The sequence below is a fragment of the Sabethes cyaneus genome, chromosome 2 (genome assembly GCF_943734655.1).
Source record: "Sabethes cyaneus chromosome 2, idSabCyanKW18_F2, whole genome shotgun sequence".
NCBI lineage: Eukaryota > Metazoa > Arthropoda > Insecta > Diptera > Culicidae > Sabethes > Sabethes cyaneus.
This window is the reverse complement of record NC_071354.1, coordinates 124,628,229-124,653,519: the sequence shown is the minus strand read 5'-3', so window position 1 is coordinate 124,653,519 and position 25,291 is coordinate 124,628,229.

Here is a 25,291-nt window from a genome sequence, read left to right as displayed (position 1 = left end):
ACCCCACAAATTTTACAGACCTTTTTCTGATAGCGCATTTTTCTTGATTGATTTTTACATTGTGGTTCTTCAAACAATTCATTACCGTCGCAAGATTTTTATCGTGTTCTTCTATAGTCTTTCCATATATTAAAATGTCGTCCAGGTAGTTAACAGTTCCTTGACATCCGGAGAGAACGATAGTTTGCATAATTTCTTGAAAAATATCCGGGGCATTACAGAGCCCAAAAGGAAGTCGGCAGTATCGATAGAGAGCATCGCCTGCGAAGAAATTCGTCAGATGACGTGAATCTTTGTCCAATTCTATGTGAAAGAATGCCGCAGTTAAATCTATGGTAGAGAACCACTGTGCACCATGAAGTTCCAATAGTATAGATTCTAGTGTAGGCATTCTAAACGGAGTCCGGTAAATGCAACGATTCGGTCCTCGCAGATCAATAACGATACGTATGTCATTCTTGCCTTTCGGTACTACTAACATGGATGAGCAAAACGAGCGATCCATTTCCTCCGTGACTATCTCGATAATACCTTCTGATAACAAATTTATCAATTTTTGCTTAGTTAATTGCCTGAATGCTGCTGGGACGTGAGTATATACATGTCTTGCGGGAGGCATACTTGAATCGTACTTTAATGATACCGGAGGCACATTAAATTTTGGAAATTCATTCAAACATTCGATTTCTGCGACGTGCAGGCACAGAAAAGCGGCATTCTGTCGAATTGGTACATCTAAACCAACGTCGAGAACTGAGTATCTCATAGCGGTGTTAAATCCCAGTAGTGATCTAACTTCATTCACCACATAAAATTTTTCTATCATGAAAGGTCTATTCTCTGACATGAATAACTCAGCAGAAAAAGTGGCTATGACTTTAATCTCCTCGCTCACAGAGTATGCTTTCAGTGGTTTGTCTGAGGTAAAGCTCAAGGCGAATAATCGAGATGTTGCATTCTTATTAGCAAGAATCGTATCGAAAGAAATCTTGGTTATTGTATTGATTTGAGCCCCGGAATCTATCAAGAAGTTAATATCAACACCCGTAACTTGTGCTGTAATATATGAACCCTTTTCATGAGAACTTTCAGTCAGTGGATGTAGTATGTTTTGATGGTTTTTCTGTAAATAAGGTATTAATAGATTATCAGATTGAGTTTATACATTTTTTATTTTGTCTTAAGTCTTCTTTTTGCTTTCTCTAACGATTAAATTTATTCTAATTCTTCGTTGCCGTTATTTACCTTTTCTTCTTTGTCCTCTTCGTAATTTGCACTTTTGATAGCTGCAACTTTCTTCTCAACCACTGGTTCATCGTCGTCATCGTGAGCACGTTTTAAAGGTCTCGATTGATAATTTTGACTAGAACACATGCGTCCCAAGTGTCCCATACGACCGCAAACTCGACAATTCTTTTGTATAGCTGAACAATCTGATGATCTGTGGTAAATTCCGCCGCACCTCCAGCAATTGGTTGGAGCGTGATAATGTGATCCACCTCGGCCGGAACCTCGTCTACCGCCCCGATTAAATCGTTGCGTTCCTCTAGCTCTCCAACTTGGTTGCGCTTGCTGCGCATGATAGTTTTGAGAAGAAATCGCAGCAACTAATAAGTTATCGCCACCTCCATGAATTCTGTGAAACTCTTCTTCGTTAGATTTTTCGATTTCTCGAGCTTGCACCGCATCCAACAGCTCTTTCGTTGATCCTTGCTTTACCCAGTTTCGATGGGCTAAAACTCGTACTCTAGAATCGTCGGCACCTTTTGTGATTATTCTAACGACGGCTTCCATCTCCTCATCTGGTCCGTAGTCACAGAGTTTTGCTGCCGACACCACGCGTCTAACAAATTGAATACTGCTTTCCGTGGGCGACTGACTCATCGTTGTCAGTTTGCCCCGTTGAGACAAGATGTACGTCCTAGACCCAAAATATTCATTCAACCTTGCCATAGCATTAGAGAAAGGTTGTGTGTTCTCGTCTGGCATCCCTGGAGACGTAGATGTAGTAAGGAATAACTCCCGAAGCTTTGCACCCGCTTTGATTTTAAAAACATTAAACTTAGTTTGCTCATCTGCGGTCTGTATGAGTTGCAGTGAAGAAATCAAAATTTCCTTCCAATATTCAAAAGCTCGCTTGTCGATTTCTCTTTCGCCTTCAGATGGCAAACATTCTGGCATATTTAGTGTACTTAAAGTCCAATTGCTCATACTAGATAAAAGCAAGGATTCATTACTTGTTTGATTTGATTCTTCACGTAGAGTACTGGAATGTGCAAGAGGGTAACCGTCACCGATGTTTCTTATGGTCAATTGCGTTACTTGCTCTCGCAAAGTATTATTCCTCTCGAGTGCTTCTTTAAGTTCCCTCAAAAGTTTCTTCTTGGATATACTCCTAGAAACGCAGAGAAAAAAAAATCCTCCATGAGAATTTGCTTTTTAAAACTACGGAATAAACATGTTTGAGTTACGTCCTCTCATCGTAACTCTACTTGTTATTTATCTTTATAATAATTTTCAACCCTCCGTCTATACTACGGGGCAAAATTATTTCATCAATTTCAGATCCGTCTATACTACGGAATAAACATATTTGAGTTACGTCCTCTCATCGTAACTCTGCTTGATAACAATTTTAACCATCCGTCTATACTACGGAGGAAATTACTTCAACAATTTCAGATCACCGCCTACTGCTATCGGTGTCTGTATATCCACGAACTTGGTTTTATACTTACTTCTTATGAGCCGAAGGTTCAGCTGCGCCACTGTCGCGACCGATCCCGGATAATGTCTGGTCCATGACGATATTCCACTGCTTTCCTCCCTGATGACTGCTCTCTGATTGGTCGTGGATTCGCGTCCGATTTTCTTCCCACCGCTGGCTGCTGCTTGTAGTTGCTGGAGTAGATGCTGCTTCCTTCGCGTCCGTTCGATGAATGAGGGACTGCACCGGGGGAAAGCAATTATATAGCTGGCGTACGAAGACGCCAACGATGTTTCAAAAACCTTTAAATGCTTTCCTGCCCGATGACTGCTCGCGACCGCTGCTGCTTGTAGTTGCTGGAGTAGATGCTGCTTCCTTCGCGTCCGTTCGATGAATGAGGGACTGCACCGGGGGAAAGCAATTATATAGCTGGCGTACGAAGACGCCAACGATGTTTCAAAAACCTTTAAATGCTTTCCTGCCCGATGACTGCTCGCGTCCGATTATCTTCCCACTGCTGGCTGCTGCTTGTAGTTGCTGGAGTAGATGCTGCTTCCTTCGCGTCCGTTTAATGAATGAGGGACTGTACCGAGGAAAAGCTTTTATATAGTTGCAGCATCGTGTGAAGAAAAATCTCTCTGCCGTCGTCGCTGGCTGATTGGTGGAACACTGATTTCTCAATAATCATTTCAATAATTATTAATTATTTAATTTTTTTATTTTTTTTATTTTTAATTTATTATATTTTGCCTTAATTGCTACAGAGTGAATGTTATAAAAATAGCATTTTTTTAATATAAAATTTTTTTTTTGGGATAAGACGATAGCTGAAAAGTAACCCACTTTTCTTCTCAGCTCACCTCAGACAACACAGTGAATAGATAAACTATGGTCATCGGACGATACAGGTTTCATACGAGAGCTGTCAAAAGCTCGGTCAAAATGAAGAGCTCTATCAGAAAGATAGAAGGGAGGGAGAGAACTTCTGACATCATTTCAATCAATCAGCTTCATTGATGTCTGTCAAACAGCAAATCATTCTAATTTTTATTTTTATTAATTTTTTCATTAAATATTGACCTAGTTGAAATAAAAAAAGAACCGTTAGATGCAGAAAACGACGAGCTATCAAATAAGGTGAAAAAATCCACTTTTTTGGGGAAATTAAAATACCCAATTAACCTTCCTAATGCATTAGAAAAACCCGATTTAATCCACCTAGTGGTGAAAGGAACCTTTGTTATACGGTCTTACTTGGTATTTGAGATAGAAATCGACACGTTTTCGGAACATAATTCATCTATTGGTTAACGTTGCGTAATGCGTTGGTTTACATAAAATTTTTGAAAATTGAATAAGTTTACAAATTTTGAACAAAATAGGAACACTTTTAAATTTTGATAGATCCTTTTTTCATGTAATTGCTGAGTAAGGATAAGTAAGTTGTTATTAATTTGAGTAAGTGCAAATAAAAGTAAGTTGTAAGAGGAAATCTTATTCTTTAACATCTACATTGCCTAGTAAAGGTCTAGTTTATAGGTTTTTGAACTATGCATAATTTCCTGTAATGCCATTCTATTTGATTCACATCAATAGAGTTTTCTTGAATAATTTTAATCAATTTTTATTAACCTTCGGTTACTCACGCTGTTGTATTTTGTACAACATGTGTAGGTTTTTCAACGCCATATTGTTATAAAGTTACAAATCGTTGTTTAACTAACGAATATTCTTCAATAAACTTATTCTGAGCAAAATGTCATAATTATTCAATGCATTAATAATTTAAATTGTTTGAAAAATAGATCAGCATAAATCACAGAAAATCGCCATCACAGAAACGAAACAATCAGCATGCGAGGTGTACCGCAATTGACCCCAACTGGAATTTTCTCTCGTTTCTTCATATGGAAAAATGGTGTCTGTATGCAGCAAAACTAGCCAATGTAAAATGTTTAAAATGTATCCGTCTGCTGGTAGTCGAGTAATTCGTAGTCAAAATTAAGGTATTTTTTTATAATCAAAGTTCTACACCCAGTAAACCATTTGGTTTGTATATCTCGATTGCAACTGAGGTATACGAATTCATATCTGAACGAAAAAGTTATATTTCACGCCATATAAGAACATATATGTACCAAAGTGGAGGCGATATACGTGCGAAAGTTTTGACAACTATTTGTAATTCTATTTTGCGCAGTTTTTATAACACGCAACTAAATACTCCTGAATATATGATTAAGATATAATCAAATATTGCAATTGTCTATCCTGCTTTATAATTCACAGTCATGAATTGTATATGAAGACACGCACGACTGCAAAACAACTTATTGTTCACTTCGATTTGACATACTCTAATCATTATACAATTCCAATGTGAAATTGACATGAAAACGATTTAATGTGAACTTTCTATTACGATTTTGTGTTATCTGGGCAGTTCCTAAACAAGCAAACATAGAGGTATACTATATTCAGCAAAGTTGTGTATTTTTATCATTTGTACAATTTTGTAATAGATGAAAAAGTCATACAACAATTACAAAAAGAGTAAAAATATAAAAACTGAGTTTACAAATTCATATACAATAAATAAGATTTTTCTATCATAGCTGGTTACTGTCTCTAGCAAAATTTCTTGTAATAATATGCTCTATAACTTTGCAGAGCACATCAATGTGTTATATTGACACTGAAGAAAAATATTTTTTTTTTATTTCACTTTTAGGGGGATTAGTCAAAATTTAGATTCCACCAGACGATAGAGCTTTTAATTTCAAGAAACTATTCTAAAGGTTCGATAAACCTAAAACCAAGTTTTCCCAGTCAAACCTCTAGTGCGCACGTTTTCTTTGGTTTGGGGTTATAGTGCGCGCGAGTAACTGTGTTGCAAAAGTTGGCGCGAGTGTTCGAGGGTTAATATCTTTTGACCGGTACAACCAATTCTTATGAAATTTTGCATATATATTCGTAGTGTCAAAACCTCTCGTTTGATATTAAAATAATTGAAATTAGGTAAACTATCTTGGTTAAAATCATTATAAATTATTGTTAATTTTGGTGTGGTGTATACGGTTGCTCATAACTTTCAAATTAAACGTCCAATCAAAAAACCATTCAATAGTGATCTATTAGGATATATTATCTTTCAAATAAGACTAATAGCGCATAAATCGGTTTGGCCATCTCTAAGAAACAGGCGATAATTATTACCTTGTCAAAACAGGTTTTTTAAGCATAACTTTTAAACTACTTGTTTGTTTTCAATTAAAAATTTCTGAATAATTTAGCTTTAATAAGGGCTTTCATTTGATACTAAGATCGTTGAAATCGGTCATGTAGTTCTAGAGAAACCCGTGTCACGTATTTTTCACATTTTTGTTTATAACTTTTAAACGAAACGTCGTGTCACGAAGCAACTCAATAGTGATCTACTAGACAATAATACCTTTCAAACAAAAGTAATAGCAAACGATTCGGTTCAGCCATCTCTGAGAAACAGGCGATAGAAAAAATCATTACATACACACACACACACACACACACACACACACACACACACACACACACACACACACACACACACACACACACACACACACACACACACACACACACACACACACACACACACACACACACACACACACACACACACACACACACACACACACACACACACACACACACACACACACACACACACACACACACACACACACACACACACACACACACACACACACACACACACACACACACACACACACACACACACACACACACACACACACACACACACACACACACACACACACACACACACACACACACACACACACACACACACACACACACACACACACACACACACACACACACACACACACACACACACACACACACACACACACACACACACACACACACACACACACACACACACACACAGACATTGCTCAAATCGTCGAACCCTATCGATTGGTATATGTGACTTGGCCCTCCGGGCCTCGGATCAATTTCGTGTTTTTCGACCAATTTTTAAACCTTTGTTATAGTATAACAAAGGTAAAAAGTTACATATTATGCATTAAGGGTCGAAAACGACCCAAGTTTTGAAATTGCTCTCATTCATCCATTTTCAATCTGAATTTCGTTTTCTTTACCTCGTTTGAAAGATATGGCCAAAAACATCAGTGTGATACGAGCTGTCGTTCAGATCGGTCGCATATTTTACTAGCTCCTGGTTTTTACCCAGGGTTTAAAATTATTTCTTTTGCGGTGCCTGTTGGTTAGGTTACCTATAAATTCACCACGTGTGTAATCAGTCTTTCTAAAGGCTACCGAAAGGCTAAAGATTTTTAGTGTATCCATTTTTGAAAAACTATTTTATTTCTTCTAAATGTCAGGTCGAAGTAAGAAAGCTCGCCTCGGGAAGAGAAAGAGGGATATACCCTCTCTAAATTCTAGCGTTGCTAGTGAAAATCAATTTTCCGTTCTCTCCGAGCAAGAAGCCGGAGATACTAATATTATTAATGAAAAAAATATCGTTAACAAAAGGGGTAAAATTCCACCTATTGTGGTATATGTTACCGAATTTCAAAATTTTCGAAAGGAACTTTCTTTGCGAGTTCCTACCGCTAAGGTCAATTATCAAATCGGCCGTAGAGGCGAGTGTCGCGTGCTGGCCGAAACGGAAGACTCGTTTAATTTGCTTATTCAGTATTTAACTGAAAAGTTGTATAAGTTTTATACATTCGACAGCCGGAATGAAAGACCATTCAAGGCTGTTTTAAAAGGTCTCTCAACCGATCAATCCGTTGATGAGGTCAAATTTGAATTAACGGAATTACTTGGCGTTTCCCCTATCCAAGTAATTCAAATGAAGAAAAAACGTCAAATTCGGGAAACCGGGGGCATTTCACAGCAATTTTACCTGGTTCATTTTAACCGAAATCAGGTAAATAGTTTAAATATTTTAGAAAAGGCACGTGTTTTATTTCACGTGCGTGTAAAGTGGGAACTATACAAAAAGTTTGGAGGAAATATTCCTCATTTAACTCAGTGTCGCTCATGTCAAAAATATGGTCACGGCACAAAAAATTGTCACTTGGACTCCAAGTGCATGATTTGCAGCAGTCCTTCACACAAAAAGGACGATTGTCCAGTGAAGGAGCAAAACCAATTTAAATGCGCAAATTGTGGTAATAATCATAAAAGTAATTCTTTTGATTGCCCTGTTAGAATCGCTATTTTACAGCGAAGAAATCAGGGTAAACAAAATCCTAAGCGTGAGCAAATTCCACCGGTAGTTAGTGCAGAACCTGTGAATTACCTACCCGTACAAGCTAGGTCAGGTAAATCATATGCTTCGGTCTTAGCCGGAAACTTGGACATACCTGTTATTCCAGGCAGTTCCAAAAAAACCATTAATCCTGGGCCACCTAGGGACGATGCCATTAATGACGACCTAGGTATGATTACCCAGGATAAACTTTTATTTTTGCAACAAGCAATGTCTACTCTAATGACTTCTTTGTTGCAAGCAAGTTCCATGACCGAAGCTATTCGAATTGGAACAAATTATACATATGAAATTGTAATGAAGTTGAAGTTCAGCAATGCCTTTAAATAATTCTATAAAATTTCTAAATTGGAACGCTCGTTCATTAAAAGCGAACGAAGATGAGTTTTACAATTTTTTAACTGTCAATAGAGTGCACATTGCAGTTATTACCGAAACTTTTTTAAAGCCAAATATCAAACTAAAATATAACCCCAACTACGTGGTACATAGGTTCGATAGAATTCTGGCGGTGGAGTTGCTATTGTTATCCACCGTCAAATTAAACATCGCACTCTTCCTCATCTTGAAACAAAAGTTATTGAAGCTTTGGGGATTGAAGTTCAAACGGAACTTGGAATATTATTCGTTGCGGCTGCGTATCTCCCTTACCAGTGTACAAACGAACAAATAAATTTTCTGAAAGGCGACTTGCAAAAACTTACAAGGAATCGCTCAAAATTTCTAATTATCGGTGACTTTAATGCTAAACACCGATCATGGAATAACGCTCAATGTAATTCTAACGGAAAAATTATTTTTAATGATTGCTCATCTGGATACTATTCCATTTTAAGTCCAAATGGGCCTACATGTTTTTCTTCTACAAGAAATCCTTCTACAATTGATTTGGTTCTAACCGACCAAAGTCATGCGTGCAGCGAGTTAATTACTCATGCTGATTTTGATTCGGATCATCTCCCAATCACTTTTTGTTTATCACATGAGACAATTTTAAACCCTATTAAATCTGTGTTTAATTATCACAAGGCCAATTGGGAAAGATACAGGTCTCATATTGAGAATCATTTGAATCATGAAGTAAGTTTGCAAAGTAAAACCAATATTGATTCAGCTTTGGAAGCTTTGAGAAGTGCTATTATTGAAGCCAGGGACAATTCTGTTCCGAAGGTCCAAATGAAATTAGATACTCCAATTGTTGATGACAATCTTCAATTGCTTATTAGGCTGAAAAATGTACGTAGGCGTCAATATCAACGAACTCGAGACCCTGCTATGAAAATTATTTATAAAGAATTACAAAAAGAGATAAAACAAAAATTTACTGCTTTGAGGAATGAACAGTTTGCGAATAAGATTGAGCAGTTGAAGCCTTATTCAAAACCTTTCTGGAAATTGTCAAAAATTCTGAAGAAACCATCAAAACCTATTCCAGCAATTAAAGATGGCGATCATATTCTATTAACAAATGAACAAAAGGCTCAAAGACTTGCTCAGCAGTTTGAAAATGTTCATAATTTAAATTTGAACGTGGTGAGCTCAGTTGAAAACGATGTCTCTCAAAAATATGATCAAATTTCTACTTATAACGTCTCACCTAATGAAGTATTTGAAACTGACTTGGATGAGGTTCGTTCAATTATCAAGAAATTCAAGAATATGAAAGCTCCTGGTGACGATGGGATATTTTACATTTTAATTAAAAAACTCCCTGAAATCGCTTATCAACTTTTGGTTAAAATATTTAATAACTGTTTTAAATTAGCATATTTTCCTAACTTATGGAAAACTGCTAAGATTACACCTATTTTGAAACCAGATAAAAATCCAGCGGAGGCTTCAAGCTATAGGCCAATTAGTTTACTTCCATCCATAAGTAAATTATTTGAGAGAATAATTCTTAACCGAATGATGTCACATATTACTGAACATTCCATTTTTGCAGATGAACAATTTGGTTTTCGACATGGGCATTCCACTACTCATCAATTGCTCAGAGTTACTAATATGATACGAGCTAATAAAGCCGACGGCTATTCTACTGGAGTTGCTCTTCTAGACATAGAAAAAGCATTCGACAGTGTGTGGCATAAAGGTTTAATCACGAAATTGCTAAATTTTAACTTTCCAATTTGCATTGTAAAAATTTTACAAAATTATTTAACTGATCGATTTTTACAGGTTGTCTATCAGAATTCTAAATCTGATAAATTTCCTGTTAAAGCAGGTGTGCCTCAAGGCTCGATCTTGGGCCCAATCCTGTATAACATATACACATCTGATCTTCCTGAATTACCGGCTGGCTGCACAAAGTCGTTATTCTGCGACGATACAAGCATTTCCGTAAAAGGAAAAAGTCTTCGTGTCATATGTAGTCGACTGCAGAAAAGCTTGGATATTTTCTCCAAATACTTGCAAAAGTGCTTCGTTGATCCTTGCTTTACCCAGTTTCGATGGGCTAAAACTCGTACTCTAGAATCGTCGGCACCTTTTGTGATTATTCTAACGACGGCTTCCATCTCCTCATCTGGTCCGTAGTCACAGAGTTTTGCTGCCGACACCACGCGTCTAACAAATTGAATACTGCTTTCCGTGGGCGACTGACTCATCGTTGTCAGTTTGCCCCGTTGAGACAAGATGTACGTCCTAGACCCAAAATATTCATTCAACCTTGCCATAGCATTAGAGAAAGGTTGTGTGTTCTCGTCTGGCATCCCTGGAGACGTAGATGTAGTAAGGAATAACTCCCGAAGCTTTGCACCCGCTTTGATTTTAAAAACATTAAACTTAGTTTGCTCATCTGCGGTCTGTATGAGTTGCAGTGAAGAAATCAAAATTTCCTTCCAATATTCAAAAGCTCGCTTGTCGATTTCTCTTTCGCCTTCAGATGGCAAACATTCTGGCATATTTAGTGTACTTAAAGTCCAATTGCTCATACTAGATAAAAGCAAGGATTCATTACTTGTTTGATTTGATTCTTCACGTAGAGTACTGGAATGTGCAAGAGGGTAACCGTCACCGATGTTTCTTATGGTCAATTGCGTTACTTGCTCTCGCAAAGTATTATTCCTCTCGAGTGCTTCTTTAAGTTCCCTCAAAAGTTTCTTCTTGGATATACTCCTAGAAACGCAGAGAAAAAAAAATCCTCCATGAGAATTTGCTTTTTAAAACTACGGAATAAACATGTTTGAGTTACGTCCTCTCATCGTAACTCTACTTGTTATTTATCTTTATAATAATTTTCAACCCTCCGTCTATACTACGGGGCAAAATTATTTCATCAATTTCAGATCCGTCTATACTACGGAATAAACATATTTGAGTTACGTCCTCTCATCGTAACTCTGCTTGATAACAATTTTAACCATCCGTCTATACTACGGAGGAAATTACTTCAACAATTTCAGATCACCGCCTACTGCTATCGGTGTCTGTATATCCACGAACTTGGTTTTATACTTACTTCTTATGAGCCGAAGGTTCAGCTGCGCCACTGTCGCGACCGATCCCGGATAATGTCTGGTCCATGACGATATTCCACTGCTTTCCTCCCTGATGACTGCTCTCTGATTGGTCGTGGATTCGCGTCCGATTTTCTTCCCACCGCTGGCTGCTGCTTGTAGTTGCTGGAGTAGATGCTGCTTCCTTCGCGTCCGTTCGATGAATGAGGGACTGCACCGGGGGAAAGCAATTATATAGCTGGCGTACGAAGACGCCAACGATGTTTCAAAAACCTTTAAATGCTTTCCTGCCCGATGACTGCTCGCGACCGCTGCTGCTTGTAGTTGCTGGAGTAGATGCTGCTTCCTTCGCGTCCGTTCGATGAATGAGGGACTGCACCGGGGGAAAGCAATTATATAGCTGGCGTACGAAGACGCCAACGATGTTTCAAAAACCTTTAAATGCTTTCCTGCCCGATGACTGCTCGCGTCCGATTATCTTCCCACTGCTGGCTGCTGCTTGTAGTTGCTGGAGTAGATGCTGCTTCCTTCGCGTCCGTTTAATGAATGAGGGACTGTACCGAGGAAAAGCTTTTATATAGTTGCAGCATCGTGTGAAGAAAAATCTCTCTGCCGTCGTCGCTGGCTGATTGGTGGAACACTGATTTCTCAATAATCATTTCAATAATTATTAATTATTTAATTTTTTTATTTTTTTTATTTTTAATTTATTATATTTTGCCTTAATTGCTACAGAGTGAATGTTATAAAAATAGCATTTTTTTAATATAAAATTTTTTTTTTGGGATAAGACGATAGCTGAAAAGTAACCCACTTTTCTTCTCAGCTCACCTCAGACAACACAGTGAATAGATAAACTATGGTCATCGGACGATACAGGTTTCATACGAGAGCTGTCAAAAGCTCGGTCAAAATGAAGAGCTCTATCAGAAAGATAGAAGGGAGGGAGAGAACTTCTGACATCATTTCAATCAATCAGCTTCATTGATGTCTGTCAAACAGCAAATCATTCTAATTTTTATTTTTATTAATTTTTTCATTAAATATTGACCTAGTTGAAATAAAAAAAGAACCGTTAGATGCAGAAAACGACGAGCTATCAAATAAGGTGAAAAAATCCACTTTTTTGGGGAAATTAAAATACCCAATTAACCTTCCTAATGCATTAGAAAAACCCGATTTAATCCACCTAGTGGTGAAAGGAACCTTTGTTATACGGTCTTACTTGGTATTTGAGATAGAAATCGACACGTTTTCGGAACATAATTCATCTATTGGTTAACGTTGCGTAATGCGTTGGTTTACATAAAATTTTTGAAAATTGAATAAGTTTACAAATTTTGAACAAAATAGGAACACTTTTAAATTTTGATAGATCCTTTTTTCATGTAATTGCTGAGTAAGGATAAGTAAGTTGTTATTAATTTGAGTAAGTGCAAATAAAAGTAAGTTGTAAGAGGAAATCTTATTCTTTAACATCTACATTGCCTAGTAAAGGTCTAGTTTATAGGTTTTTGAACTATGCATAATTTCCTGTAATGCCATTCTATTTGATTCACATCAATAGAGTTTTCTTGAATAATTTTAATCAATTTTTATTAACCTTCGGTTACTCACGCTGTTGTATTTTGTACAACATGTGTAGGTTTTTCAACGCCATATTGTTATAAAGTTACAAATCGTTGTTTAACTAACGAATATTCTTCAATAAACTTATTCTGAGCAAAATGTCATAATTATTCAATGCATTAATAATTTAAATTGTTTGAAAAATAGATCAGCATAAATCACAGAAAATCGCCATCACAGAAACGAAACAATCAGCATGCGAGGTGTACCGCAATTGACCCCAACTGGAATTTTCTCTCGTTTCTTCATATGGAAAAATGGTGTCTGTATGCAGCAAAACTAGCCAATGTAAAATGTTTAAAATGTATCCGTCTGCTGGTAGTCGAGTAATTCGTAGTCAAAATTAAGGTATTTTTTTATAATCAAAGTTCTACACCCAGTAAACCATTTGGTTTGTATATCTCGATTGCAACTGAGGTATACGAATTCATATCTGAACGAAAAAGTTATATTTCACGCCATATAAGAACATATATGTACCAAAGTGGAGGCGATATACGTGCGAAAGTTTTGACAACTATTTGTAATTCTATTTTGCGCAGTTTTTATAACACGCAACTAAATACTCCTGAATATATGATTAAGATATAATCAAATATTGCAATTGTCTATCCTGCTTTATAATTCACAGTCATGAATTGTATATGAAGACACGCACGACTGCAAAACAACTTATTGTTCACTTCGATTTGACATACTCTAATCATTATACAATTCCAATGTGAAATTGACATGAAAACGATTTAATGTGAACTTTCTATTACGATTTTGTGTTATCTGGGCAGTTCCTAAACAAGCAAACATAGAGGTATACTATATTCAGCAAAGTTGTGTATTTTTATCATTTGTACAATTTTGTAATAGATGAAAAAGTCATACAACAATTACAAAAAGAGTAAAAATATAAAAACTGAGTTTACAAATTCATATACAATAAATAAGATTTTTCTATCATAGCTGGTTACTGTCTCTAGCAAAATTTCTTGTAATAATATGCTCTATAACTTTGCAGAGCACATCAATGTGTTATATTGACACTGAAGAAAAATATTTTTTTTTTATTTCACTTTTAGGGGGATTAGTCAAAATTTAGATTCCACCAGACGATAGAGCTTTTAATTTCAAGAAACTATTCTAAAGGTTCGATAAACCTAAAACCAAGTTTTCCCAGTCAAACCTCTAGTGCGCACGTTTTCTTTGGTTTGGGGTTATAGTGCGCGCGAGTAACTGTGTTGCAAAAGTTGGCGCGAGTGTTCGAGGGTTAATATCTTTTGACCGGTACAACCAATTCTTATGAAATTTTGCATATATATTCGTAGTGTCAAAACCTCTCGTTTGATATTAAAATAATTGAAATTAGGTAAACTATCTTGGTTAAAATCATTATAAATTATTGTTAATTTTGGTGTGGTGTATACGGTTGCTCATAACTTTCAAATTAAACGTCCAATCAAAAAACCATTCAATAGTGATCTATTAGGATATATTATCTTTCAAATAAGACTAATAGCGCATAAATCGGTTTGGCCATCTCTAAGAAACAGGCGATAATTATTACCTTGTCAAAACAGGTTTTTTAAGCATAACTTTTAAACTACTTGTTTGTTTTCAATTAAAAATTTCTGAATAATTTAGCTTTAATAAGGGCTTTCATTTGATACTAAGATCGTTGAAATCGGTCATGTAGTTCTAGAGAAACCCGTGTCACGTATTTTTCACATTTTTGTTTATAACTTTTAAACGAAACGTCGTGTCACGAAGCAACTCAATAGTGATCTACTAGACAATAATACCTTTCAAACAAAAGTAATAGCAAACGATTCGGTTCAGCCATCTCTGAGAAACAGGCGATAGAAAAAATCATTACATACACACACACACACACACACACACACACACACACACACACACACACACACACACACACACACACACACACACACACACACACACACACACACACACACACACACACACACACACACACACACACACACACACACACACACACACACACACACACACACACACACACACACACACACACACACACACACACACACACACACACACACACACACACACACACACACACACACACACACACACACACACACACACACACACACACACACACACACACACACACACACACACACACACACACACACACACACACACACACACACACACACACACACACACACACACACACACACACACACACACACACACACACACACACACACACACACACACACACACACACACACACACACACACACACACACACACACACAGACATTGCTCAAATCGTCGAACCCTATCGATTGGTATATGTGACTTGGCCCTCCGGGCCTCGGATCAATTTCGTGTTTTTCGACCAATTTTTAAACCTTTGTTATAGTATAACAAAGGTAAAAAGTTACATATTATGCATTAAGGGTCGAAAACGACCCAAGTTTTGAAATTGCTCTCATTCATCCATTTTCAATCTGAATTTCGTTTTCTTTACCTCGTTTGAAAGATATGGCCAAAAACATCAGTGTGATACGAGCTGTCGTTCAGATCGGTCGCATATTTTACTAGCTCCTGGTTTTTACCCAGGGTTTAAAATTATTTCTTTTGCGGTGCCTGTTGGTTAGGTTACCTATAAATTCACCACGTGTGTAATCAGTCTTTCTAAAGGCTACCGAAAGGCTAAAGATTTTTAGTGTATCCATTTTTGAAAAACTATTTTATTTCTTCTAAATGTCAGGTCGAAGTAAGAAAGCTCGCCTCGGGAAGAGAAAGAGGGATATACCCTCTCTAAATTCTAGCGTTGCTAGTGAAAATCAATTTTCCGTTCTCTCCGAGCAAGAAGCCGGAGATACTAATATTATTAATGAAAAAAATATCGTTAACAAAAGGGGTAAAATTCCACCTATTGTGGTATATGTTACCGAATTTCAAAATTTTCGAAAGGAACTTTCTTTGCGAGTTCCTACCGCTAAGGTCAATTATCAAATCGGCCGTAGAGGCGAGTGTCGCGTGCTGGCCGAAACGGAAGACTCGTTTAATTTGCTTATTCAGTATTTAACTGAAAAGTTGTATAAGTTTTATACATTCGACAGCCGGAATGAAAGACCATTCAAGGCTGTTTTAAAAGGTCTCTCAACCGATCAATCCGTTGATGAGGTCAAATTTGAATTAACGGAATTACTTGGCGTTTCCCCTATCCAAGTAATTCAAATGAAGAAAAAACGTCAAATTCGGGAAACCGGGGGCATTTCACAGCAATTTTACCTGGTTCATTTTAACCGAAATCAGGTAAATAGTTTAAATATTTTAGAAAAGGCACGTGTTTTATTTCACGTGCGTGTAAAGTGGGAACTATACAAAAAGTTTGGAGGAAATATTCCTCATTTAACTCAGTGTCGCTCATGTCAAAAATATGGTCACGGCACAAAAAATTGTCACTTGGACTCCAAGTGCATGATTTGCAGCAGTCCTTCACACAAAAAGGACGATTGTCCAGTGAAGGAGCAAAACCAATTTAAATGCGCAAATTGTGGTAATAATCATAAAAGTAATTCTTTTGATTGCCCTGTTAGAATCGCTATTTTACAGCGAAGAAATCAGGGTAAACAAAATCCTAAGCGTGAGCAAATTCCACCGGTAGTTAGTGCAGAACCTGTGAATTACCTACCCGTACAAGCTAGGTCAGGTAAATCATATGCTTCGGTCTTAGCCGGAAACTTGGACATACCTGTTATTCCAGGCAGTTCCAAAAAAACCATTAATCCTGGGCCACCTAGGGACGATGCCATTAATGACGACCTAGGTATGATTACCCAGGATAAACTTTTATTTTTGCAACAAGCAATGTCTACTCTAATGACTTCTTTGTTGCAAGCAAGTTCCATGACCGAAGCTATTCGAATTGGAACAAATTATACATATGAAATTGTAATGAAGTTGAAGTTCAGCAATGCCTTTAAATAATTCTATAAAATTTCTAAATTGGAACGCTCGTTCATTAAAAGCGAACGAAGATGAGTTTTACAATTTTTTAACTGTCAATAGAGTGCACATTGCAGTTATTACCGAAACTTTTTTAAAGCCAAATATCAAACTAAAATATAACCCCAACTACGTGGTACATAGGTTCGATAGAATTCTGGCGGTGGAGTTGCTATTGTTATCCACCGTCAAATTAAACATCGCACTCCGTCAAATTAAACATCGCACTCTTCCTCATCTTGAAACAAAAGTTATTGAAGCTTTGGGGATTGAAGTTCAAACGGAACTTGGAATATTATTCGTTGCGGCTGCGTATCTCCCTTACCAGTGTACAAACGAACAAATAAATTTTCTGAAAGGCGACTTGCAAAAACTTACAAGGAATCGCTCAAAATTTCTAATTATCGGTGACTTTAATGCTAAACACCGATCATGGAATAACGCTCAATGTAATTCTAACGGAAAAATTATTTTTAATGATTGCTCATCTGGATACTATTCCATTTTAAGTCCAAATGGGCCTACATGTTTTTCTTCTACAAGAAATCCTTCTACAATTGATTTGGTTCTAACCGACCAAAGTCATGCGTGCAGCGAGTTAATTACTCATGCTGATTTTGATTCGGATCATCTCCCAATCACTTTTTGTTTATCACATGAGACAATTTTAAACCCTATTAAATCTGTGTTTAATTATCACAAGGCCAATTGGGAAAGATACAGGTCTCATATTGAGAATCATTTGAATCATGAAGTAAGTTTGCAAAGTAAAACCAATATTGATTCAGCTTTGGAAGCTTTGAGAAGTGCTATTATTGAAGCCAGGGACAATTCTGTTCCGAAGGTCCAAATGAAATTAGATACTCCAATTGTTGATGACAATCTTCAATTGCTTATTAGGCTGAAAAATGTACGTAGGCGTCAATATCAACGAACTCGAGACCCTGCTATGAAAATTATTTATAAAGAATTACAAAAAGAGATAAAACAAAAATTTACTGCTTTGAGGAATGAACAGTTTGCGAATAAGATTGAGCAGTTGAAGCCTTATTCAAAACCTTTCTGGAAATTGTCAAAAATTCTGAAGAAACCATCAAAACCTATTCCAGCAATTAAAGATGGCGATCATATTCTATTAACAAATGAACAAAAGGCTCAAAGACTTGCTCAGCAGTTTGAAAATGTTCATAATTTAAATTTGAACGTGGTGAGCTCAGTTGAAAACGATGTCTCTCAAAAATATGATCAAATTTCTACTTATAACGTCTCACCTAATGAAGTATTTGAAACTGACTTGGATGAGGTTCGTTCAATTATCAAGAAATTCAAGAATATGAAAGCTCCTGGTGACGATGGGATATTTTACATTTTAATTAAAAAACTCCCTGAAATCGCTTATCAACTTTTGGTTAAAATATTTAATAACTGTTTTAAATTAGCATATTTTCCTAACTTATGGAAAACTGCTAAGATTACACCTATTTTGAAACCAGATAAAAATCCAGCGGAGGCTTCAAGCTATAGGCCAATTAGTTTACTTCCATCCATAAGTAAATTATTTGAGAGAATAATTCTTAACCGAATGATGTCACATATTACTGAACATTCCATTTTTGCAGATGAACAATTTGGTTTTCGACATGGGCATTCCACTACTCATCAATTGCTCAGAGTTACTAATATGATACGAGCTAATAAAGCCGACGGCTATTCTACTGGAGTTGCTCTTCTAGACATAGAAAAAGCATTCGACAGTGTGTGGCATAAAGGTTTAATCACGAAATTGCTAAATTTTAACTTTCCAATTTGCATTGTAAAAATTTTACAAAATTATTTAACTGATCGATTTTTACAGGTTGTCTATCAGAATTCTAAATCTGATAAATTTCCTGTTAAAGCAGGTGTGCCTCAAGGCTCGATCTTGGGCCCAATCCTGTATAACATATACACATCTGATCTTCCTGAATTACCGGCTGGCTGCACAAAGTCGTTATTCTGCGACGATACAAGCATTTCCGTAAAAGGAAAAAGTCTTCGTGTCATATGTAGTCGACTGCAGAAAAGCTTGGATATTTTCTCCAAATACTTGCAAAAGTGGAAAATTTCTCCCAATGCTTGTAAAACTCAATTAATTATTTTTCCTCATAAGCCTAGAGCTTCTTCCCTTAAGCCAAATAGCAATCACATTATCAAGATGAATGGAGTTGCTTTGAGTTGGTCTGACCAAGTTAAATATTTGGGATTAATTTATGATAAAAAACTTACTTTTAAAGACCACATCGAAAGTATTCAAGCAAAATGTAATAAATATATGAAATGTTTATATCCTCTTATTAACAGAAATTCTAGACTTTGTCTGAAAAATAAACTATTGATTTACAAACAAATTTTTAGACCGGCGATGTTATATGCCGTTCCGATTTGGTCAAGTTGTTGTATTACAAGGAAGAAGAGTCTTCAGAGGATTCAAAATAAAATTTTGAAAATGATTTTGAAGCGTCCTCCTTGGTTTAGTACATTAGAATTACATAGACTTACTGGTGTTGAAACCCTAGAAACTATGTCAAACAAAATTATTTCAAATTTCCGTCAAAAATCGTTGCAATCCTCTATTGCTATGATTAGGTCTCTTTATAGATCATAAGTTAGCTAGGTTAGATATTAGGTTAAGATTTATATTTTTTTCCCTTACATTTAGGTTGTAATCCCTACTGCTAAATAATCTTAATTGTCGTAACAAATCATAAGAAATCAGAATAATAGTATATATTGCAATTCTAATAGTGTTGAAAAGTCACCACTTGTGATTGAACACACAATATGATATAGGATAGTTACTCTTAAGTATTTTTATGTAATCGAATATTTGCCCCAATAAAAAAAAAAAAAAAAAAATATGGCCAAAAACTAGCACCCAAGGTATGTTGGGGAATATTTGTTGACTGATGGCCACTTCTGCGTCGGTTCCGGAACACCCACTACCAGATCCCGGGGGACATTTTTATATTTTGAGATAATTCATTTTGCGGCACATTAAATCACATTGGCTTGATAAAATAAGATTAATGGAAGTGCAATGGGAGCATTTTGGACTCAAACGGCCATTTTCCCATTGGTTCCGGAACATCCGGTACCTGGTTTTTGAGGAAAATTTCGATTTTTAGGATGATTTCTATTGCGACTATTGAAAGTATAATAAAGACATTTTGAAGGCAAATGGCTACATCAGCATTGGTCTCGGAACATCCGGTACCCGCGTTTTGGGGCCATTTTTGTATTTTAGGATAACCCATCTTGCGACACATCATATCACATCGCCTTGATTAAATAAGACTGATGAAAATAAAATAATGTCATTTAGAAGCCAAATGGTCATTTTACCATCGGTTCCGTAACATCCGGTACCTGGTTCCGCGGGATATTTTTGGATTATGAAATAATTCATCTTGCGGCACATCAAATCACAACGCCTTGATCAAATAAAACAGTTACAAGAGCTATGGGGACCATTTGAAGACAAATGGCCATTTCATCATCGGTTCCGGAACATCGGGTGCACGGTATATGAGAACATTTTTGGATCGGATATTTCATCATGCGCCACATCAAATCACATTGGCTTGATGAAATAACACTAATGGAAGTACAATGTAAAAATTTTGGAGCCAAAATTACCATTTCACCATCGGTTCCGGACTATCCGGGTTTTGGGGACATTTTTGGATTACAGGGTAATTCATCTGCCCCGGTATAAATACCGGGTACCGGATTATATGCGACTGACGCCCCATTATACTTCCATTGTTGTTATTTATCAACCCGATGTGATTTGAGGTGCCGCAAGGTGAATTATATCAAAAGCCAAAAATGTCCCCCGAAACTGGTACCGGATGACCCAGTACCGATGGTAAAGTGGCCATTTGGCTCCTAAATGACATTGTTTTACTTCCATCAGTCTTATTTGATCAAGCCGATGTGATTTGATATGTGGCATTATGAGTTATCCTAAAATACAAAAATGTCCCCAAAAACCGGGTACCGGATGTTCCAGGACCGATGCTGGTGTGGCCATTTACCTTCAACATGTGTTTATCATACTTTCAATAGTCTTATGTTATCAAGCTGATGAAATTTGACGTGCCGCAATAGAAATCATCCTAAAATTCAAAAATGGCCTCAAAAACCAGGTACGGGATGTTCCGTAACCGATTGGGAAGTGGCCATTCGGGTCCAAAATGTCCCCATTGTACTTCCACTAGTCTTATTTTATCAAGCCAATGTGATTTGATGTGCCGCAAAATGAATTATCTCAAAATATTAAAATGTTCCCCGGGACCTGGTAGTGGGTGTTCCGGAACCGACGCAGAAGTGGCCATCAGTCAACAAATATTCCCCAACATACCTTAAGTGCTAGTTTTTGGCCATATCTTTCAAACGAGGTAAAGAAAACGAAATTCGGATTGAAAATGGATGAATGAGAGCAATTTCAAAACTTGGGTCGTTTTCGACCCTTAATGCATAATATGTAACTTTTTTTGCTGTGGCTCTTCTAGATGTCGCTGAAAGCTGAAACTCCCCCACAATGCTAATTTTCCAAAGTTAGGAAAAGTCAGAAAATTTCAAGTCTCTAGCTCGTACCGTTACTGAGTATCAAGCTTTGTAAGTATGCCGATGGGTCGAAAACGACCCCAATGCACTAGGAAGGTTAATGCGAAATCAACGACTAAGTTCCAGTTTGGCTTGTGAATACATAATCCATAATAACTTTTTATAAGAAAGAGATAGAAGGATAACTTCTTCGACAAAGTTGTAGCTAAAGATTATATAAGTAACTTTGCCAAAGACATAGTAGGCGTATTTCTAGGCGTTTCTAACTTACATGGTGTTTTATAAAAGACCTCTCAAAAATCACTTTTTCGCTGATTTCTGCAAATGCAATGGTTTTATTGCATCATAATGTCTTGCAAAGTTGGTTATCTTATCAAAAGACATATTTTTGTAGAACATTGTATATTGAAAACTCATACGTATAACGAGTTTTAACGTTTTTCCTTGCGTTTTTTAGTCTTTTTTGGAATAGAATATCTCAAAAAGGGGCAAACGAAAAAAATCAAACTTGGCCGTTTCTGAAAGCTTGGAGTTTTATCTCAAACATATGTGAAAATAAAAAACTGGTTTTTTCTCTAACTCGAGTAATTTCAGTTTAATTATTTCATGTTTGACCATTTTCTACTATGCAGTATTTTCTAATATCTTCTTGAACATGTAAATAGTAAAAAAGAAATTTGTCGTACCATGACACAATTTCTTCTGATTGCCACGTAAAATAGTCTTCGAACCACTGCTGAAATATTCATCAAATAAGTTTTGACGTAGGACTACGTCTTACGGCAAGTTTTGAGATAGGGTGTCATTCCAAAAAATCGAAAAATGCGAGCGTCACGAAAAATGAAAGGTTTTGAGCGCTAATAGCTCAGCGGTTTTCCAATCGATTTTCAATATTCTTACACCAATTGATTGGAAAATCTTCTAAGAATTGACCCAAATAAAGAAAAGTGTGGATTCTTGATGTTGAACTATTGAAAAATTGAAAATAATGAACCTATGTTTCACCAGAATTCTCGCTTCGTGATTGGTTGTTGGAAATGACGTCATCAAAGTACAAACGCGTTTTCACGCTTCGGCTTATAATTCAGTCAATTTTCAATAGATTTCCAAGATATTTACACCAATTGATCGGGAAATCGATTGAAAATATTGAAAATATAGAAAACTATTGATTTTGTTTTTGAAAATGAATTTGAGAAATTTTTGTTTTTGAATTGATTTTGAAAATTTGAATTATTTTCATATTTTTGCCTTCCCTCGTCAGTGCTTCCCTAGCACGGATGACAGAAATATATATGATATAAGCTATGGGTTAAGCTTCCTTATGATTGTATTTAATTTACGCCCTATAGAATCCGATCGAAAATTGTTGAGCTTCAGCTGTTGCTGCTTTCCACGGATAAGGCAACCAAGGCATGCAAATTCACCAAGCGAGGTGTTGGAGCTGGAGCACTCAATGATCGCTGCCGTGATGGAATATCTGGCAACAGGAGTTCTGGAATTGGGAGGACAAATGCTGCTCGCGACAACGAAACGATCAGAATTATCGTCACTTGCAGCTGGCCATCCGCAACAACGAAGAGTTGAACAAATTGCTGTCCCGTGTCACCGCTGCTATGAGAAGTGTCTTTTCAAACATTCAAACTGTTTTGTTGCTGCCCAAGAAGACGGGAAAAGAAGGCTTAAATTTCACGTTGAAAAACCGTTCTTTTAAGAACGAAATATTTGTTCATGAAGATTTGTGGAATTTTCTCTCACAGATTTAAATTCTATTTAACTTAGATTGATCTGATTATTCGCTTCTTTGCAATAATTTTAACCGATCACCTTCGCTCTTCAGACTGAAATTGAAATGCTCGATTTTTTATTACACGTAGATGATAGAATAAAGAACCAAGAAAAATGGGCGTTGCTTGTCGCTTGCTCCTGGTGCATAATACGTGGTAAGCCGGCGAACAGCATTATTCAAACGCTAGCTAAGCTAGAGCTAACATCGTTTGCCAGGCAAACGGAAGTCACGTACGACTCGTGCACGTATTCATTGGCGGCTGACCGTGTGTTGGAGCTGAAGCACTCATTTCGCTGCTGTGATGGACTATCTGGCAACAGGAGTTCTGGAATTGGGAAGACATATGCTGTTCGCGACAACAAAACGATCAGAATTATCGTCACTTGCAGCTGGCCATCCGCAACAACGAAGAGTTGAACAAATTGCTGTCCCGTGTCACCGCTGCTATGAGAAGTGTCTTTTCAAACATTCAAACTGTTTTGTTGCTGCCCAAGAAGACGGGAAAAGAAGGCTTAAATTTCCAGCATGTCACGATGAAAAACCGTTCTTTTAAGAACGAAATATTTGTTCATGAAGATTTGAGGAATTTTCTCTCACAGATTTAAATTCTATTTAACTTAGATTGATCTGATTATTCGCTTCTTTGCAATAATTTTAACCGATCGCCTTGCGCTGCTGTTCGCTTGTTGCTGGTGGTTCATTTCGTTGCCGTGATGGCATAGTTGGCTGCTGAAGTCCTGGAATTGGCAGGAAATATGCTGCTCGCGACAACAAAACGATCAGAATTATCGTCACTTGCAGCTGGCCATCCGCAACAACGAAGAGTTGAACAAATTGCTGTCCCGTGTCACCGCTGCTATGAGAAGTGTCTTTTCAAACATTCAAACTGTTTTGTTGCTGCCCAAGAAGACGGGAAAAGAAGGCTTAAATTTCCAGCATGTCACGATGAAAAACCGTTCTTTTAAGAACGAAATATATGTTCATGAAGATTTGAGGAATTTTCTCTCACAGATTTAAATTCTATTTAACTTAGATTGATCTGATTATTCGCTTCTTTGCAATAATTTTAACCGATCACCTTCGCCCTTCAGACTGAAATTGAAATGCTCGATTTTTTATTACACGTAGATGATAGAATAAAGAACCAAGAAAAATGGGCGTTGCTTGTCGCTTGCTCTGGTACATAATACGTGGTAAGCCGGCGAACAGCATTATTCAAACGCTAGCTAAGCTAGAGCTAACATCGTTTGCCAGGCAAACGGAAGTCACGTACGACTCGTGCACGTATTCATTGGCGGCTGACCGTGTGTTGGAGCTGAAGCACTCATTTCGCTGCTGTGATGGACTATCTGGCAACAGGAGTTCTGGAATTGGCAGGAAATATGCTGCTCGCGACAACAAAACGATCAGAATTATCGTCACTTGCAGCTGGCCATCCGCAACAACGAAGAGTTGAACAAATTGCTGTCCGGTGTCACCGCTGCTATGAGAAGTGTCTTTTCAAACATTCAAACTGTTTTGTTGCTGCCCAAGAAGACGGGAAAAGAAGGCTTAAATTTCCAGCATGTCACGATGAAAAACCGTTCTTTTAAGAACGAAATATTTGTTCATGAAGATTTGAGGAATTTTCTCTCACAGATTTAAATTCTATTTAACTTAGATTGATCTGATTATTCGCTTCTTTGCAATAATTTTAACCGATCGCCTTGCGCTGCTGTTCGCTTGTTGCTGGTGGTTCATTTCGTTGCCGTGATGGCATAGTTGGCTGCTGAAGTCCTGGAATTGGC